The sequence below is a fragment of the Schistocerca nitens genome, chromosome 1 (genome assembly GCF_023898315.1).
Source record: "Schistocerca nitens isolate TAMUIC-IGC-003100 chromosome 1, iqSchNite1.1, whole genome shotgun sequence".
Classification (NCBI taxonomy): domain Eukaryota; kingdom Metazoa; phylum Arthropoda; class Insecta; order Orthoptera; family Acrididae; genus Schistocerca; species Schistocerca nitens.
The window spans coordinates 492,438,674-492,459,455 of record NC_064614.1 but is presented as its reverse complement, the minus strand read 5'-3'; the positions used below and the strand labels follow the sequence as shown (position 1 = coordinate 492,459,455).

Sequence of the window (20,782 nt, the reverse complement as noted above, 5' to 3'; positions counted from 1 at the left end):
ATACGAACATTATCTGGAAATACGAAATACTTTATTTACAAGTTAGAGCGCATTTTCTACTTCTCTCCAGAATGAAGATCATAGGTTTACCAGCAGTGTTTGTTGTTCAGTTTAACGAAGGTAATGTCATGAGATTAGCCCCATTGCTATCCTAGCATCAAACGAGTGCAATGAACTGTGAAGTTTTGATCACGAACTTTGTTTCCGGTAGAGTGCTATGGAAGAGTACTCCAATGCGGAGCTGGCAGATGACCATTTGCTATACTGATTACCAGATAATAGCTCAAAGTTTGTATCTTGAGATATTTCTGTAACGACTGTTCCCCGACAGGAACGTGTTTGAAGCAATCTATCATCTTAGAGCATTGGACTTCTAAGTCTGCTACAGGCGACTGGATAAGACCTAGAAGAACGAGGACATCTCAAATGAAGAAACTTTTGCAGTTGTCAACCATAGCGTCAGCGAAATCAACCAGGTCCAACGAGTAATGTTGACCGCATGACTTGCCAGTGGTACATCAGAACCTCTGCAGTATGCGTACCATGTACTGCGTGTGCAGGCACTATCAACAGTGAAATTTCCTACACGGGTACACTTCTACGAATGGTCGAACAATGTCTCAACCCTCACTTTAGTGGACGTTTTAGAGGCAAGCGAGCGAGACTTCGTTTTTAAGTAGATTATTATGGTGCGTCGTAACTGCTCAGACGAACGCCATCTGATTATTAGCTACATTGTATGATGTGCCTAATACAATTCGTTGCATGGGTAAGCATTTTCGCTCTTTGAATTAAGATGGACGGTAGTACCCAAGATGACGTGATTAGAAACTTTGAATAGAAAGGCTTTTCACTGGTAAGGCTAATAGAGGGAAAGCACAATACATTTTAGTTCGACGTTTCACGTTTTAAGTAAGTTGTTCTGTTCATACAAACTTCTCGTGGGAGAAGCATACCACCGTCGTATCTGATTGATTAATAAGCAGCCTTTAACTAAGATCATGTTCTGACAAATTATGTAGACAGCTGCATCTACTGAACCATTCTGTGTGAATCTGCTGGCAGAGTTAAAAACTGTATAGAACAGATTTTTCTCCGTTGATCTGTTTTATAACAGTCTCCAAACTACATTTTTTCTATGCAGGTGTGTATATATATGAAGTACAGTGGACTGATTTTTTGTAGAAGTGACAGTCCACTAATTTAAGTATACCATCTGACAAATTGGCTAGGTGACCACTTAAACGTAACGCACAACCACTCTGCACTCCTGTGCAGACAAATCAACTCCAGTAGCGTTGGTTCCTTTTTTAAAATCTTCCATGTGTCACACAGTATTGATGGTTTCATTTATGATCCGTACAAATAAGATTTACGTCGTACTTGATGTAAATACATTTCTCAAGTTTGCCAGTAGCTGAAACGCGAGAGGAAATTGAAAATTTCTGATCCAGACACACGAAGTTTAATCGACAGCTTCATTCCATTGTGTGTTCAGGCAATATATTGAAGTTTCCAAGCTTGCTCGAAGAGGACGTTTTGATAGATAAAATCGAATCAGCCTCGTTGCTTGTAAGTAACCACCGGTCAGGGATTAGGCCTATTCCAAGCGATCGACTGCTGCCTACTAGAGAGTGCGTGGAGCGATCTTTGATCGTGGGACATATGATTATGGCGCAAATTCTTCTAGTCGTCGTAAGCAGTGGATGAATCCTGGTGATGCTACTTTATTCAAGCAGCTTCTCGTTTTGTCTCGAGGACTGAAGACCTCACACCATACTCCTCTACCGCAGAAAATATCAGAGGTGGTACCGGTAATGGAATGAAGTTCCTTCCTCAACGAAGGCAGCAACGCAGTGAATTAAAAATTAACAAAAAAGTAATTCCAACAGTATTGCAACGAACTTTGAAAACTTATTTTGGGTGCAGAAGCCAAAGTCTTGTTGGAAACTGAGTACGCGAAGTGCTGTCCACATGCGCACGTTTTTAACTCTCCGTGCACACACTGTGGACGGAACTACAAGCCAGACTCGCCACAGTGTGTTCCGGTATTGCTGTTCCAGGAAACGACATTCCGAGACGTCGGTCGTCGCCAGCTGTTTCCGCCGCCACAAGGCGATGTTTGAGGAGCCTCGGCGATAGGAATTTTCTGCCGATACGAGCAAAGGCGACGAGACAAAGGGCAAGCGTGCGGCGGGCTGGCCGCCCCGCCACAGAATCTGTTTGCCGGAGGAAGCCGAGATAGGGCTTTATTTAGAGTCTGAGCGGAGACGAGACGAGATAGCCGGGGAACGTAGCGGCGCAGCGAGGCGGCCAGGATCAAGGGTGCCGAAGCCTTAGCGGACCGCGTCGTGCCGTACGTGACACGACAGGACACGACGCAGCTGCCTTGCACTACACTCTGCCTTCCCCGTTAAACTTCGCGGAAGTTGGCCAGGCATGCGGCAGGAGTACTCTGCTTCAATGCCCGTCCCTTACTCCCAACAGCGTTCGGTTTAGCCACGTTGTGTAACTATTTACCTCTCTGACATACCAATTCGCAGAACACTTTGAACGTGCAACAGGTCTACCAAAGAGTCTGCTTACACTACGCTTGTCCGTCCTATTCTAGAGTACTGCTGTGCGGTGTGGGATCCGCATCAGGTGAGACTGACGGATGACATCGAAGAAGTACAAAGAAGGGCAACTCGTTTTGTATTATCGCGAAATAGGGGAGATAGTGTCACAGACATGATACGTGAATTGGAGTGGCACTCATTAAAACAAAGGCGTTTTTTGTTGCGACAGGATCTTCATGAAATTTCAATCACCAGTTTTCTCCTCCGACTGCGAAAACATTGTTGGCACCCACATACAGAGGGAGAAATGATCACGATAAAATAAGAGAAATCAGGGCTCGCACGGAAAAATTTAAGTGCTCGTTTTTCCCGCGTGCCATTCGAGAGTGGAACGGTAGAGAGACAGCATGAAGATGGTTCACTGAACCCTCTGCCAGGCACTTTATTATGAATAGCAGAGTAATCACGTAGATTAAGATGAGACCAATAAAGATTTTTGTAACAACTTACGAGTGCGTGGAATAGTAAATATGCGGGCGGCTTGACGCAAACATTTTCGTAAATATGCTACCAATGCTGACATACAGCGCCAATCGCTCCAGTTTACCCAACAGTTTTCGGGTATGTAACTCTGATCGTCGCCCAACTTGTGATTCCCACCCACCAGCGGTGATCCTAATAAAATTCTGATGAACAGATTAGAGATTCCGTAAATTGTTAACGTTTAAATTTACGATTTAGTTGCTTAGGCTATGAATCTGGTATTTCTACCGCTGTAAGGTCTGATTCGAAAATGTGGGTGTGATCAAGATCTGAACTTCGCCAAGACTGATTAGTCACCAGTGGAAAAACCATGTCTGGCTGCCACAGAAGTGTTAGCCTGAAAAAGACGTACCAGTCGTTTTCAAGGCACTTGGGCTATGCAGGGGCGTGCTAGAGTGAAATAAGCCGATTCGAATTGTGGTGGTGGAAAATTTTCACTGACGTAAAACTCCTGATCACTGGTCTTTGGGCCAGCGTGTTGGATGAAAGACCAAACCTCTGCAATGTTTCATTGAATGGGGTTTGACACTTGCTGATCAGTCCGCCTGATCGGACAACCTGTGCGGTCCCCTTGGTGCAATTCGACAGAAGACTATGTGCCGGCACTTTTTACCCTCTCCCTTCACTTCATAACCTCGACAACACACTGTACAAGCACTAGTCAGTCATCCACACGACACAGACTGACACTAGACACTCGACACTTCGGAACAGGTCGGAGGAAAGCAACGGCAAACCTCTCCAGTCGACAAACGGCGATACAGGATTCCAGCATCTGGTTTGATCTTTCAAAATCCCTAGGAAAGCTCTTGGCGTCGAAGAATGATTAGTCAAAAATTTGCATTTTGAAGTAACTTGCTAACTTGCCTTGCAATGAATACAAACTTTTCAGTAGAATATACTGGAAGCAAATATTGTGCCTGCATATTCAACAATCGATTTAACATATTACGTCTTCCACATATCATTTGAACGATTCTTATATCGAAATCATGCGGAACGGGTCTGTCTGTAGGATATGCATACCTGATTAGTGTTAACATTTAACGCATTTTCAGTCCTCATTTAACTACTCAGTTTTGATAGCCTATGAGTTTTTAAATAGAAATTCGTCCATGGGACAAAAATCGTTCCAGAGGAATGATTACAGGTTGGATTTAAAACTCGCTTTCGCTACCTGTCAGACTGTCACTGAGCATGACATTTCTATTGCTACACATTTAACTTTCTGAGCCACTGACAGCTTTAATAAGGGTAATAAACGCCAGTTTTCCTCTAGTGTTCAACATATGGATATCACTATTCTCAACTTATGCTGGATGACTACGAATTTTCTTAGAGAATAGTTATGACAGTGCAGTAAATACCCAGCTCCTTTAAGCGTTGCCTACGTGACGGAAGTGGGCGAAAATCATTCTTACTGCTCGCTTCTGTCGAATCAGTACTCTGCATTGGCCCAGCAAATTATTTGGCAAGACATTGATAAGTAAATTACATCTGGAGGTTGATTCGCTTGCTTCCAAGACGAGCCATTATACGCAGATCGAAATTAGGTGGAAACGGAGTGACTCAGTTATATGACTCCATCAGTTAAAGTTTTCATAAATATGTACGCCACAAAAATTTGTAGCTTTCTACCCTATTTACTAACCTGTTCATGTGCTACAGCAATTATTTGTGCAGTTATTTGTTGTACACAACTGAATATAATGCGTTCTCAAAATTTAGGGGAATCCATTTTATAAGAACCACTTACCAATATCTTCTATTGCACTCTGTAATGAGGTTTATTGTAACATTAGTATCATCTGCAAAGATTACTATTTCTGCTTGTCGAATGTTTATAGGAAGGTCATGCACATTAATAGGAGCGGACAAAAAATTTAATCCTGTGGGACTGATTTCTCTCCAGTCACCTTGCCGGTTATTGCCGTGTACTGGCCTTTAACCGTCTGAGCTAGTCAGGGACAACTCATGACCCACCTTCACAGCCTCACTTGTTTTTATTGTATCTCCCTTACTTTCCGAATTTCGCAGAAGCTCTCTTGCACACTTCGTGAAACTAGCACTGGTGGGAAAGTGATAAGATTTCTTTCTGGATTGTGGTTAAACCAGATCTCCAATTCCTTTCTTCTGAGAGTGCTAATCTTACAAGGTATGCGGGAGTTCTGATGGGAGGGGAGAGATTTGGGGGGGGGGGGGGGAGGTTGTGAGGACGGACCTAAGCAATGACTGGCTAGTTCAGCTGATGAAAGCATTTCCCGCGAAAGCTTAAGTTCAGGGCTAGAGTACCAGTAGAGCACACTGTTTTAATTTTTCAGTAAGATTCCAAACAGCGCCCAGTGCTCTAGCGCTTGCTACCCCTGTATTTTGCACAACTAATGTAGAATTTATACTAGTGTTCACCGCTGATACTCATGGTGTTAAGCTGTGTAGTTAATCAGAGAAAATGGAAAATACTTTCACATTATTGCTATCAATCTTATCGAGCTTAGATACCTGGATTTGCATGATGACAGCCTGGGTGCGGGGCAGTGAGATGTGAGCACGGTATTTTCGTGGGAAAGGTGATGTGCAATGACGTGGTCGCAGTGGGGGTCTGGAGCCGAAGGTCTCGCGACGCACAGGGTTTTTGCGAAGCGGCAGATGTGGCGACAGGATTTATGGGGGAGCAACTGTCGCGACGCCGGCTGCCTGTCTGGCCACGGTGCAGCCGTCAACTGATGGCCTAGTGGCCTACGATTCGCTGACTGCCCTACCGTCGAAAATCTGCAGCTTCGACATTACCTAGTTTCCAGAATGAGTTTCATTACCTAGTTTCCTGATAGCATCTTGCCATTTTGTTTAGCATTGCGGGTTTCGGCTTGGACTGAGTCGTTAGTTTGAGCTGTCCCACACGTAGCTACCACACATGCGGCATACTTACCATGGAGGAGTTAATGAATATGCTATTGCTCCACGACGTCAACACCAGAAGGAACGACACCAATATGGGGGCAGGGGGCACAACGCCCCCAAAAAACAAGCTTAATGAAGTCGCTCAAAACTGGAGAGGCAGGTAGTGTCAAAGACCTCCTTCGTAAAGGTGGTTTCCTTGTGTATCAAGAACGAGTTCACAAAGTGAAAGCTATATTCCAACGCAGGCCTCAATTCTTTTTGCACAGGAAGTGAAAATGGTTCACTCACTGCACCCGAACGATTGTCTACCGCAGTCTGTTCCTTAGATGCTGACAATTACCAAGAAAATACGTCTATTTTTAGATTAAACAAAGTTCCCCATTTCCGGACATGTGATTCGCTAAATTATATCGGGCAGCAGAAACCAACAACGCATTTTAGCGCAAACGTGAGACCGAAGTTTAATGTGTGTTCTAACGCAAGGTAGGGTCATTTGCCCGTCTTTCTTCACAGAGGAAGTAACAGGAAATGCCTAAGTGGGCGTGTTTCAACAATTCCTGCTACCGCAGGTCGAAGAGCTGCCGATATCCGTCTGCCAGCACCATGGTCCGGCCCCACATTGGAGTTTGAGATTCGCTTAATGACATTTCCTGGAGGGGGCATGGATGATTATTGTCGAATTCGCGCACCAAGGGTAGCAATCAGAGCTTCTGATCTTACAATGCCGACCCGTGCATGGGCAGAACTCATATCACCATGATACTCTGCGAGCGGCGAGTGGGGCGCACACGGAAATTCTGGAATAATAAAAAACAGAGCTGCTAAAAGTTTCGTAACAAGCCGCGTTGCTGTAATAATTTGCAAAGCATTCTGTGAAATGCTAGCTGGACTTTATGGACACGATGTACTTCCTAGTAACTATATTTCGGGATGCTTTCAATTACTCTTATTTCTAAAACCTAGACTATACACAATCCCCCCACGGTCTCCTGCCCTCTTGTAATCACTTGGGTAAGACATTCTTTTATTTCGTCTCCAGTAATTGTTACACTTCGGTAACAAAATAGCTGTCAGATTTACTGTAATATGTGAGTGCCTGAATCAAGGCCAGGTTTTTTTTGTTTTGGTTTTGGGGCGCAAAACTTCTATGGTCATTAGCGCCCGGTCCGTGACTTAGGAAACAGTAAAAAACCGAAATTTAAAACCAGCAGCAATGAGAACGAAAGTCATAAAATTGGAGAAACTAAAAGCAGAAGGAAGGCTTAAAAATCCACTACAGAAAGGGGTAAGGCCAGGTTGTGTGTCCCGCACCAGTAAAAACCTATTTCGATAGAACCGCTCTTCATTTACAGTAGCTTCGAGAGGGTGTTGTAATATCTGAGTGCAAATAATGTATGCGAGGCATAAATTTAAAAACTTGCCCCTTTTCATTCCCAAAAGTAATTCACGTGCTCGCTAGCTTCGCACTGAACGATCATCTGATCCGCAAACCTTTCCCGGCGAACTGAAGGTTCGTCTTGCACGACACAATTCTGTCAATTTTTCCACAACATTGGTTGGAATCTTCCAGCTATTGTCGAGGTCAGTGGTGGAGAACCAACTTTGCTATAGGCCCGACAGTTACACTTTCTACTGATTTACAATGTAACAGTTTCATGAGCACTGTTCATGAATTCCTGCGTTGGTGAAATGCCTGAAAGTCCAACTTTCAGATTGCCGTCAACTTCGCTAGAACATCACTACTGTTTCTTTAAATTCACGCCATTCTGCACGTTCTAGTTAAACCAGTTTTTGTCGTCTACAGAAGCAAAGAAACATTCTCTAAATTAGGTGGGACTACAACCCGCACAGCAATTTTAAGCTATTTTTTAGCTCAGTATTTTAGCTTTCAAACGAAACGCCAAAGAAAGTCTTGTCTGGAGTCATTCCTTTCTTTTTAAGCTTCTACCATTTACAGGTGCTCACTAATTTGGCGCTTAATATGCTACATACCAAGAAGATGCCGCCCGCAGGACTTAATATACCGGAAATTATTTTCAATATAAGACTTACTTAAATTTCCTTACATATACCAATTTGTCATTTCGAGAATATTTACTTTGGGCAGAGACAATCGCCAAATTTCTTATAGCACCCCTGAAAATGTCAGCAAATGTAGTAGGATACGAGACTATCAGCGGTCGTTGATCGCCAGGCAACGGCACTGTTCCCTGAGAAACATTCTGGACCGCGGCGGCACGTGGTCGTGTTTACGGCAACTCGGCGCTACCGGCTTGCAGCGGCTCGGTCACCTCGCCTCACCTGGCCAGCTGCACGCAACAACAATGTTTGCCCTGGCCGGCGGCTCTTTGGGCGCGCAAACAGCGCTCTGCACACAGCACCGGGCCGCGCCGTGTCAACAGCCCCCACCCTGCACCAAGTCGCGGCCCGCACACCAACGCTTTGTTCCGTCCTCCGCGAATACCAGCTGCGGCCCCGAAACAGTTTACAGTCGACACCAAACAGTTGAAGGAAAGTCGCCAGATAATACAAGTCTGACCGTTTTACAACAAGTTCGACATTTCTGCGTGAGTTTCTCGTCGTGGAATATGTTTCGTTTCTTGTTCGGCCTACCGTAACAGGAAAATTGTTACTACAGACGGAGATGCCACTGCAATTCCCACGGCTACCGCTTGTAATGGTACTTGAATTACGTAACCATTACGGCACCTCCCCTCAACCTCTCGATACCAGCAATATTCTACTGTGTTTCTGTAAAATAGTTAAATTTCTGTAACATTCAGATTTGATTTCATTAATGTAGAGGTACTTCGAGATTATATATTATATTCTTATGTGTATTCTTTGTCACTATGATGTTTGAAGTACTTTTAACCCTGATTTTTGGGCGCGTAAGCGGTTATTAGAGGGTCAAGCTTTCGTCATCATGTTAAAAAGACGCAAATTGTATTCAGTTTATGAAATGTGAACTTCAACAGTGAGGAAGATATTTTCAAGTATGTTTTATATTGTGATGTTTTGGAACGAGTTACGTGATATTGCAACAAAAGTAATAAAAAGGTGTAACAAATTCGGAGTGCTGATTAATTTTTTTACATCACCATTTTTCTAACTTGCGAAAGTTTAATCTTCAAGAATGATTTATGAAACATCTATAAAACTTCTGAATATCGCAAGAAATACCTACGCCTCTTTGCATCCGAACTTCGAATCATCACTACCTAGATTTTCGACGATTGAGCCATGAGTTCACAACGAGACCAGCGTGCGAAACACGAAATGATGAGCGCTTAGTGTATCCATTATTTCAAAAAATGACTTAACTGTGCTCTAATGACACCTGCCACATAATATAACTTTGTTGTTGCCCGAAAATTAAATATTTAGCAGCGTGAGCAACACTACAATGATTAATTTTTGACCTTTGTTGTGGTAGGGTTGTTAGACACTCCGACGCGATGCTGCGGTACAATACTTGCCAAATACAGACTTAACGCTTAATAAGTTTTTCCCCTTCATTTCTCAAAATTGTGTATACATGCAGGTTGAAGCCACGAATGAAAATATTTACCTGGACCTGGATTCGAAACTGGATCTCTTACTACATACATGCGCTAACCACGGCGCCACCGTGATACAGGGGCTTTGTGGAAGTGCACGGGCTACTTCAGCACGCCTCGATTCTCAATCCAAATTCCCATTCACGCCTCAACCCACTTTGTATTCCCCTAAGCTCTAAAAGCATTGCAGAGTCTCTCAAACTGTATTTGAATAGCACCTGAGCTAACGAAATACACTGATTAAGATCACTTAACGGTAATCGTGTCGTTAGTGCCTTTCACGGAACGAGACCGTCATACTTACGAAATGATTTTATCGTTAATTAACGGCAGCATAAATTTAATTTTTAAATGTGACTACTACTAGTGCCATACCAACAACGATAGCGTTATGTTTATGGCATGTATAAGACGGGTGATTCCTCAGTATCTCAGAATGTTCAGGGAAACTTAAGCTATGAAACGTTTACTAGCTATTCGCCTCAGTAACAGCAGAGTTTACGATGTTATAAACTAGCCGAGTTTTTTATCTTAACAGGGCGAAACATTCAATCTTTTTGACTGATGAAATGCGTTAGAGGACATTAAAACTAATTTAAATCCGTAGGTTCATAGTTGGCAATTAATGGGCATATTTGGGGGCAGAAGCCACTGGGAATTATGACCCTATTCATTTAAATTCAAATGATTATTATTCCCTCTAGCTCTTTTTATCAGTCCGAAAATAGCTCGATAATCTGAAAAATGCCCCCTCTGATAAAATGCAGTCTTATAAGCACGTTTAAAGACACTTTAAACTGTCAGGTTTAGCGTTTTCCCTTTGATTCTCTAATTTTGACACTTTCGAATTTCTTAGCAATAGTACACTGTTGGGAACGGGGATGACGTAATGGCGGGTACAGTCCATGTAGTGCAGTTACCTTCTCCCCTCGGTCCACCATACGTCGCTGTTGCTACCCCGACTGAAGTGCTCCTGCAATTATCAAAACCTGTATCTCCCTTCCCTCCGTTACTCACTTTCATTTCGGGTCAATCAGTGCCATCGTCAATCGCAAATTGCGTCCCAGAATGAGTTATTAGCCCTGTAGAGTGCCGTGCTCTGCAATTGCGGATCTTGACGATTTAACACAGCGCGTCGGACCGAGTGTAGTCCCCGGATGCCTACCAACCAGGCCATTCCTATAGAAGCGAAGCTCGTTGCTGGACTAAAAGCTTTTATAAGTAACTGTTCCTAGCTACCGTAACGCCATCGGCGCAATTCTTTATAACCTGACCTGATAGGCTAACATTGCTCGGGTTACGAGTACTACAAGGTATGCATCAAAGCACTTGGGCAGGAGGGAAGCACTGGGATGTTAAAGCTTAGTCTGCGTGATGGCTATCTAAGTTGTTAGCAGCAATTCCTCCGAATTTCAGATTTTCGGCATAAATTAAGCTGTCTGAATGCATGAAGGTTTTTGCTACAGCATCCCATACTTGTGGTAATGCTCAATGAATCCCGCTACTGCCTCATGACTGGTGGCTTAGAAAATCCGTCACTGGCATGTGTAGTTAAAGAAATCTGAGAGACTATTTGGTAACGTCTCCGATGCACGTTGGCAAGCACTACCGAAACCGTCGGGAAAATACACAGGGAAACAATTGAGCAACGGTAATGTTACATTAACCAGCGCACGTCAGAAATAAGTCAGCCAGAAATGTATTACGAAGGGTGGGCGGGGGGGGGGGGCGGGCGCCTGTTGTCACGGCTTTACTTCCACTAGTACCTCATCTCGTACCTTCCAGATTTTACAGATGACCTTCAGAGATGTACTCGCGGAAGGAAAGCTGTGAGGACGAGTTGTGCTTGCGTAGCTCAGTCGGTGGAGCACTTGGCTGCGCAAGGCAAAGGCCTCTAGTTAGAGTGTCGGTACGGCACAAAATATTAATCTACAGAGAAGTTTCCTTTCAGCGCACTCTCAGCTGCAGAATGGAAATTTCATCACGGCAATTGCAGGGTGCCAATCTAACGGCTTCGAGGAGCCACAAAAATTTGATTTTCACAATTCCATGTAATTACGGCCTAATTGAAAAATTTAGAATGGTGTGTCATTAGGATGTATAATCTTGTAACAAGTTTAACACAATAAGACAGGTACTAGAGTTAGAAAATTGTGTCTTGTGTCAGTAACTGATGGCGTGCAAATACTCTTACTTTATTCATCCATAATGAGAGCACTTTGCTACTCCTAACAAACTTTACACATAATTTCAAATCTTTCACGTAACTTTCACGGTGACACCCATGCAAAATTGAAGTTTATAGCTTACTACATTTTCGCTGTTCACGTAGTATAATTTCTGCATCAGGGACGAGGTTTTAATTTCTTTCTTCTTTACTAGTAACTGTTCGCAACAGTTTGCAGACACACTCGACATTCCACTGGATGTACTGCGAAATTTTATTACTATACGACAGTTCAGGAGTTACGCCATCGTCAACATACGTGAAAACTGGCTTTTGCTTAAAATGGAACGCAAATTACCCGTATTATTCATCCAGTGTTTCATAAACAGAGCACTTAGCGACTGCGAACCGTGCACGGGCAGGGTGACGACTCCAGCGAGCGACCAAATGGTGTAAATTGCTCTGAAGATGACCCATACGCGGGTTGAAACCGGTTGGCAGCAAAATAATGCGATTGTGACTCATTTTGAATACTTGAAACTAAGCATCATTTCAAACCTTTCTCAACTTTGTCGGTTACATGCTTAATGTCAAATATTTAACATTAACTCATTTGTATGGTAGACGTTTGAAGATGTTTTATAATCGGAGTTCGATTCTTTAAAGAATCGGGGTTTACTGGTATTGCCTCCTCTGCCTATCGGTGTTAGCCAAAGCGAGATCTTATTTCCACTGCTGCTGCTCCATACTAAGTTCTCGAAATTTCGCGATTTATGAAACGCATCTTTACAACAACCACGTCTGAGTTTTAGTGGCGGTGTTTTAGAAAAAGGCATTCACATACACTGTGTCGAGGCTAGAGTGTCTACAAAACATTTCAGTACATATTGAGCTTTGTGTGTTCAAAATTGTACACGGGATCCTAACTTTTTGCATGTTGGTACCGTTCAATGTGGGCACCGCTTGTGGATCTACAGGTATCGAAACGGTACTCTACTTCTCGCAACACGTTCATACGCAATGAAAGTGTGGTAGCCTATACTGCGCTTAGATACTTAAATGTTCAAGATCTCTATCCTTCGTCCTGCAAATTAAGTGTTTGCTAAACCTCCAAACGCTGAAATCCAGTTGTGTCAGACAGCGCGAAGGGGCCAGGGCATGGGACACGCCCTTCCAATCGAACGCTCTGAAAACGTCTCATGGAGAAATATGGTAGCGTGCCCATGATAGCGGGGTGGGTGGGGAACTATCTGTGGTGTCACAGTTCACAAGCAGGTCGGGATAGGTATGCCGCGTCACTGGCGCGCAAGCGCCGTGCGACTCAGCGCTGTTCATGAAATTGAGTGCCTATTGATTGCTTATAAATATAAAATGTAGAGTTGTTTCGCAATAAGGTTTTATTTGGGTATACCTCTAACCAGAATATACTGTACAATTTCAAGGTGGAAGAAAGCAGGACCGAAGTAAGCAGAGAGGTAAGTTTGGCCATCGTGTGGTGGGTTTTGAGGCGGTGACGGGCGGCGTGGAGTGCAATGTCGGTGGCGCTCCGGAGGCGACGCGGCATTGAAAATCGATGCCAGCGACACGCGCCCGCAAACAAAGGCCGACGCGATCGCGCCTGCTGCCGCGTCTATAACACACAACTGTACTTCACTGTACTGCTCTACCACTCCAGCTGTTTGCTTGCTCGCAAATATTCTAGAGATTACACATGCTTCACGCGATTAACAAACTGCTTGGTTTGTACACTGTCCTACAGGACATTGATCAACGGATATCCGTGCATACAGGATCAAGAGAAGAGTACTAACTCCGTCTGAAGAGCCATAGATACCTCTAGAACAATATCGTAAATTTGAGATTGCGATATGAGAAATTTGGCTTCTTTTAACAAAATATCTCGTCTTTTCGTTGAAAGCCGAAAAAAATGACCTAGTATATGACGTCGGAAGTTCCATGCGGCTTTTCGCGGATGATTCTGTAGTATACAGAGAAGTTGCAGCATTAGAAAATTGCAGCGAAATGCAGGAAGATCTGCAGCGGACAGGCACTTGGTGCAGGGAGTGGCAACTGATCCTTAACATAGACAAATGTAATGTATTGCGAATACATAGAAAGAAGGATCCTTTATTGTATGATTATATGATAGTGGAACAAACACTGCTGGCAGTTACTTCTGTAAAATCTCTGGGAGTATGCGTACGGAACGATTTGAAGTGGAATGATCATATAAAATTAACAAACTGCCTATTGGCTTCTGTCTCGGGTTCTTCGGCCGACGTTCATCTAATGATTTTTCTGACGTTTCGCCAGCACGAGTGGCTGGCATTGTCAAAGCTTCACCCTCCATTGCCGGTGGTGAACTGGAGGCGAGCTCGCGGCCGCAGACTATATGTACCTGGCGCGCCAACGTCCGAGGGCTTCTCCGCGGTCATTTCCGGTGCGGTTCTCCTCTTGCTACCTGCGACGGTCGTTCGCTGCAGTACGGGAAGCCAGGATCCGTTTACCTTAAGGCTTTCCTCTTTCTTGTTGAAACTGTTCGCGTGTTTTTGGATTTCTACAGCTTCTCTGAACAAGCGCGTGTGATAGTGCTTCTCTACCGCCAGAACTTCCGTGTCGGCGAATTTTATTACGTGGTCGGTCTCATTCAGTGCGTGCTCTGCCACGGCCGATTTCTCCACCTGCCCCAACCTGCAATGTCGCTTATGCTCTTTGATCCTGGTGTTAATGGATCGTCCAGTCATTCCGACATAGACTTTTCCGCATGTGCAAGGTATACGGTATATTCCCGACATTGCAAGTGGGTCTCTTTTCTCCTTCGCCGATCTAAGACACTCTTTGATCTTCCTTGTCGGTTTGAAAATCGTCTTTACGCCGTGTTTGCGCAATATACGGCCGATTCTGTCCGTCACTCTGGGAATGTATGGCAGAAAGGCCGCACCCGACATTTCTTTTTCTGGTTACACTTCTAATGTAATTTGTGGAGTACCCATTGCTCCTCAGAACAGTTTCCAGGTGTTGCATTTCTCGTTTGAGGTGTTGAGGCTCACATATTCGTCCTGCTCTCGTTACGAGCGTACTAATCATGCCTCTTTTCTGGCTCGGGTGGTGGTTTGACAGTTTGTGCAGGTATCGGTCCGTGTATGTCGGTTTCCTGGGACACAGCGTGTATCGAAAACCGACACACACGGACCGATACCTGCACAAACTGTCAAACCACCACACGAGCCAGAAAAGAGGCATGATTAGTACGCTCGTAACGAGAGCAGGACGAATATGTGAGCCTCAACACCTCAAACGAGAAATGCAACACCTGGAAACTGTTCTGAGGAGCAATGGGTACTCCACAAATTACATTAGAAGTATAACAGAGCTAAACACTCGGCGAAGAAAGGAAGACGATTTTCAAACCGACAAGGAAGATCAAAGAGTGTCTTAGATCGGCGAAGGAGAAAAGAGACCCACTTGCAATGTCGGGAATATACCGTATACCTTGCACATGCGGAAAAGTCTATGTCGGAATGACTGGACGATCCATTAACACCAGGATCAAAGAGCATAAGCGACATTGCAGGTTGGGGCAGGTGGAGAAATCGGCCGTGGCAGAGCACGCACTGAATGAGACCGACCACGTAATAAAATTCGCCGACACGGAAGTTCTGGCGGTAGAGAAGCACTATCACACGCGCTTGTTCAGAGAAGCTGTAGAAATCCAAAAACACGCGAACAGTTTCAACAAGAAAGAGGAAAGCCTTAAGGTAAACGGATCCTGGCTTCCCGTACTGCAGCGAACGACCGTCGCAGGTAGCAAGAGGAGAACCGCACCGGAAATGACCGCGGAGAAGCCCTCGGACGTTGGCGCGCCAGGTACATATAGTCTGCGGCAGCGAGCTCGCCTCCAACCAGAGCGGCCTGAGCTGGCGAGGTGAGCGCATCGCTGGTGTTGCGCGCTTCGCTTACTCGGCCGTTGAGAGCTCGTGAAGAGGTTTTCTGTGCTGTGGGGGCTGCGGAGAGCAAATTGTCGTGCGTTGTTTTGACGACGCGTGCAAATTGTCGTGTTCCGCGCCTCGCAGCATGGGAAAGAAGCGTGCGCAAGGGAAACCTGCCGCTACGAAGGGTCCTTCGGTTGTGCAACTCACTGAGTCTGCCGACCGTGCAAGGAACTCCCGAGAAGACGAGTCGCGGCCTGTCCCCCTTTGTACGTCAAGTGCAAAGGTGGGTGGACAGCGCTGTTCGACACCATGACGAGCTGCGCTCGGAACGAGGTGGTCTACGAGTCTGTCGATACAGACTCGCTGATCTGCGTTCGAGCCGCAAACGTGGCCGACCACAGGGCGATCAAGGTCGCAGTGGCCGACCACATCGTCGACGCGCCGCCGGCGCGAGAGAAGCCACCTTCCGTAGGAAGGATGAAGACGACTAAGGCACTCCTCAGGGGGTTGCCTTGGTGCTGTGATGAGGCAGCGGTTCGGGAAGGGCTGCTGCGAGCCGGGTTTGGTAGTGCAGCCGCAAGGTTGCACAACCGAACCAACAGGAAGAGGGCGCCGCTCTATGCCGTGACCGTGCAAACGGTCGACGGCGGGAGTGACATCTTCGACTTGCGGAAGTTGCTGGGCTTCCCGGTTACGACGGAGGCTCTCCCGACCGCCATGGATCCTCAGCCCCAGTGCTTCAGGTGCCAGGGCGAGGGCCATGTTGCGAAGTATTGCCGCAACGCGGCGCGGTGCGTCAAGTGCTCAGGTGAGCACGACAGCCGCGCCTGCGACCGCGGCAGCAACGCTCTGCCGACTTGTGTCCGGTGTGGCGGCCCGCACGTCGCCAGTTGGCGCGGCTGTGCGGCTTTCTCAAGCCGCAGCCGTGCCGGTGGCGGCGAGGCGGCCGCGGCCGCACCGACGCAGCAGCAGAAGAGAAGACGACGTCGGAAACGACGTAGGGCGCAGAGCAGCCCGGTGCAGCTGAGGGAAGGCGCAGCAGCAGATCCACCTGCCAGGGGCGGGGACGGCCGCTCGGAAACGGGCAGCCAGGACGCAGCTCGCCTTCCTGCGAAGAGATGTGACCTCGAACTCGGCACTGCCGTGAAGGAGGCCACAGCAGCCCTCAAAGCCGTCATGGCGGCGGAGAGGGCTGCCTTCGCAGCCGCCGTGGCTGCAGAGAAGGAAGAGGCCTTGAGGCAACTGCGTGCAGTCTTCGCCCAAGGCCTCAGCGCAGTCGTACCTGCGAACACTCCTGCGACCTCGCAGAAGGACGTTCGCGCGCCTATCCCAGCTTTTGTTCCAGCAGCACCGCAGGTGAGAGGCGCAAAGAAGACAACCGCCGCCCCAGCGGAACCGGTGGCAACGCCGTCGACCGCGGGGACGACCCTCATCGCGACAGCGAGAGCTAACGGCCTGCGTTTCTCCGACGCTGAAGCGGCGCAGCTCACTGAACAAGCGGAGCTGCTCGAAGCTGCTGTGCAGAAGTCCTGCGCTGTGCAGTAGAGGAGGACGCTGGACGGTAGCCAATCGCCGTCGTTCTGCACCGGCCTGATGAAGCTGCACCAAGTCACTGACGACAAGGTGCAGCAGAGGGCCTAACAGCAACGCATGCGTTGCCGTGCCGAACTTTTATGTTACAGGGAGGAAGCCACTGCGGCCGGTCCAGGAGACTACAAGCGAGCCCCGCCGCAGCACCGGACTGACCCCACTACCGACCACGCAGCACATAGGTAACGATGCACGATACCTCACGCTAACCTTCCCTCACCTTGCATGCTCTGTCGCAGCTAGCAAGCCGCTACTGCCCTTACTACCCGTCCTACTGTCGCAGAGGTTTTTTTCCCTTGGCGCTGGCCTTGGCACTTTTTTTCCTCTGCTCTTAAAACCGCTACCCTTCGATCGTTTTCGACCACTTCTATCTCCTGATGGACCATGTTAATGAGTAGTCTTACCCAGACGCATGGATAACATCACAGCCTGCATCCTGTGACGCCTGATTCAAAAACTAACATGTTTACGGAGGTGACAGTAGAACTTTTGGTTTGGTCACCACGTTGGTGCGGGCGTGGAGGGGCCCCATCCTTTATAAATAGCTCGCCTCCAGTTCACCACCGGCAATGGAGGGTGAAGCTTTGACAATGCCAGCCACTCGTGCGGGCGAAACGTCAGAAAAATCATTAGATGAACGTCGGCCGAAGAACCCGAGACAGAAGCCAATAGGCAGTTTGTCAACAAGTGGCCACGAAAGCCTTAACAATTTCATATAAAATTAATTGGTAAGGCGGGTGCCAGGTTGAGATTCATTGGGAGAGTCCTTAGAAAATGTAGTCCAACAAAGGAGGTGGCTTACAAAACACTCGTTCGACCCATACTTGGGTATTGCTCATCAGTGTGGGATCCGTACCAGGGCGGGTTGGAGGAGATAGAGGAGATAGAGAAGATCCAAAGAAGAGCGGCGCGTTTCGTCACAGGGTTATTTGGTAAGCGTGATAGCGTTACGGAGATGTTTAGCAAACTCAAGTGGCAGACTCTGCAAGAGAGGCGCTCTGCATCGCGGTGTGCCTTGCTGTCCAGGTTTCGAGAGGGTGCGTTTCTGGATGAGGTATCTAATATATTGCTTCCCCTACTTATACCTCCAGAGGAGATCACGAATGTAAAATTAGAGAGATTCGAGCGCGCACGGAGGCTTTTCGGCAGTCGTTCTTCCCGCGAACCATACGCGACTGGAACAGGAAAGGGAGGTAATGACAGTGGCACGTAAAGTGCCCTCCGCCACACACCGTCGGGTGGCTTGCGGAGTATAAATGTAGATGTATAACAACTGATGCGTGTTAGAAGTCAAAAGAAATGTGCCGTGGCCGCGCAGAAAGGCAACAGATCGATACCAGGATAGGAATGAATGGCAGTAGGTTTACTAACAGCCTGTATTCGTTTCCGAAGCATAGTTTGGAATGTAAACTGAAGCTTCAGTACCTAACCTATCACACTGATGGGGGAAATTGGGAAAAGTCCGGTACACGATAAACTTTTTTTGGATCCACAAGTTCCTGAAGCTAATACGAAAATTAAACTGGACGTAAGATGATTTGTAACTGTCCTAGTATTTGTCACCACCTTTACAATTTTTTGTAATTATTTTTCCTATGACATTCTCTCACTTTTTAATCTTATTTTTGTAATATTACGTGGAGGATCATTTTAATGGATGTATTAGGGTTAGCAAAATATTTTTGTTAGAGAAAACTGCAGATGAATTCACTGCAAAAGCTGTCGTCCGCCAGCAAGACACGAGGTCGTAAATCTATAATAGGTATTTTACGAAATAGGCGTTTCATTTTCGTATATAACTTGGTTGAAAAATAGTAAAACGGTGGTGGGAAATCCATAAAAAATCCCTTCACAAATTAAAGCCCTATGAACACGGTGCATTGCTGAAGGACTTTTGATTTGGAAGGGTAAGGGCACCATTTTGATCAGAAGGAACTTTTTTCGTATCCCCATTGGCTCAGCCAGATATCGAGATTTTGAAGTTCCGTGGATTCCGTAAATGACGTAACTGGCACGATGGTAACTTTTGAAATATTCGAATTATGATGGTTCTTGTCCCCTCCTCCTCCCCCCTCCCCCTACCGTCTGCCCCTCTGTTAGGCGAGAGCGAGCCTAGACGACAGGTTAGCTAGGTTGGTGAGCCCGGAACTGCACTTAGAATTTCCGCGGTTCACAGTTTTTATGTTTCTGCCACGCGTAGGAGTGCTACACCGAATTCACAGGTCTGAAAATGTACAGGAGATATTTCACTGTAATCAGCTTGACATCCACAGAATCGTAAACACCAGTGGGCTACGGTGACGATAGGAGCTGGCAATGGATTTTGAGGAATCACCTCAGGCAAAGTTACACACGAAATACTTAAATCGTGTGGCCGGAAGAGATTTTGAACAGTGTACTCGAGTAAACAACCACTCAACCATTGCACAGCTTTGGTTACCAATACTGCTTACCGAAATTGAAACTAATCTACAGCTTTCAATGGGTGCGATAACTGCAGAGATTTCAGGGGCTGACTTACGTTGTATGCGGCGAGACAGCATACAGGCTAGTTGGCTAGCTAGCCGAGCGTCCGGCTGTGACCTAGAGGACGCACCAGGCAAGAAGCGGCGTGGCGTGACCGGCGCAGCAGCTGCTCAGCCTGCGGCATCCGTCGCCCACCCGCTGCTGCGCCGATCAGCCGCTCTGACGTCACATCCTGCCGGCCACCGCGGCCTCCGCTATGTGCTATGACCCCCCGGCCTCTGCCGGAGCTGCCACACATCGGAATGTGCAAATGTAGCGAGAACCCACAAAACTCCATTCCTTTCCTGATCCAACACATCCGCCCAATAGACGCAGTTCCTCCGCACCATCAGTTTATTACCTCAAAATTCAAGAAGTCTTCAATGCAGGTTTTATTCGCAAGGATCACGTCTTCATTCCCTTATGTAGACTTTGGTGAAGATTACTCTAACAGTAAATTACCTAGGAAGAGATTTGTTTGCGCTTTACAATACGTACGACAAAAATTCTCTACGTCCTTTACTTCTGGGAGGATCCGTACTGTCATTTAGCGAACAAAATACGAACAAACATATCAGATATCACTTGACTGGATTTCTTCGCAAATAGATTTCAACACTTCCTTCTTGACGGAACAAAACTGATAGAAGCAAATGATCAGGAGTAAGAGAATGCAGTTTTCATAGACCTATTACCACCTACAATAAATAACCCCGTGGCTAAAGTCTGCAGCTCACTGACGTTCGTCAACGTGGCTGTTTACAAAAAGTTTGTGACGCCTAAGAAACATACGCAATAAACACCTGCAGAGGGTCTGCGATTGGTGCAGGGACTGGCAATTCACACGAAACGAGACTAAATTGAACGTACTACCATAAATTCATCTATGTATACTGTCGAAATTTCGAGAGGGTACGTTCCCAGAAGATACGGGCAACTTATTACTTCCACGTAATTCTCAGGAAATGCCACGAGGGAGAAGAAACTGCAGTAACGTGCAAAAACTAAAGGACGAAAGTGACCTCTGGA

At 46.4% G+C, this 20,782-nt stretch overlaps 1 protein-coding gene and 1 long non-coding RNA gene across 2 annotated transcripts in view; both read right to left on the bottom strand.

Annotated features, from left to right (window-relative positions):
• LOC126252618 (uncharacterized) overlaps positions 1 to 19,865 on the bottom strand; it is a 79,221-nt gene extending 59,356 nt beyond the window's left edge. Inside the window, exon 1 of the long non-coding RNA XR_007545849.1 lies at positions 19,770 to 19,865. This is a non-coding gene — a long non-coding RNA (uncharacterized LOC126252618). The remainder of the gene's footprint in view (positions 1 to 19,769) is intronic.
• Positions 1 to 20,782, bottom strand: part of LOC126252607 (failed axon connections) — a 155,269-nt gene that overhangs the window by 108,299 nt on the left and 26,188 nt on the right. The window lies entirely within an intron of this gene.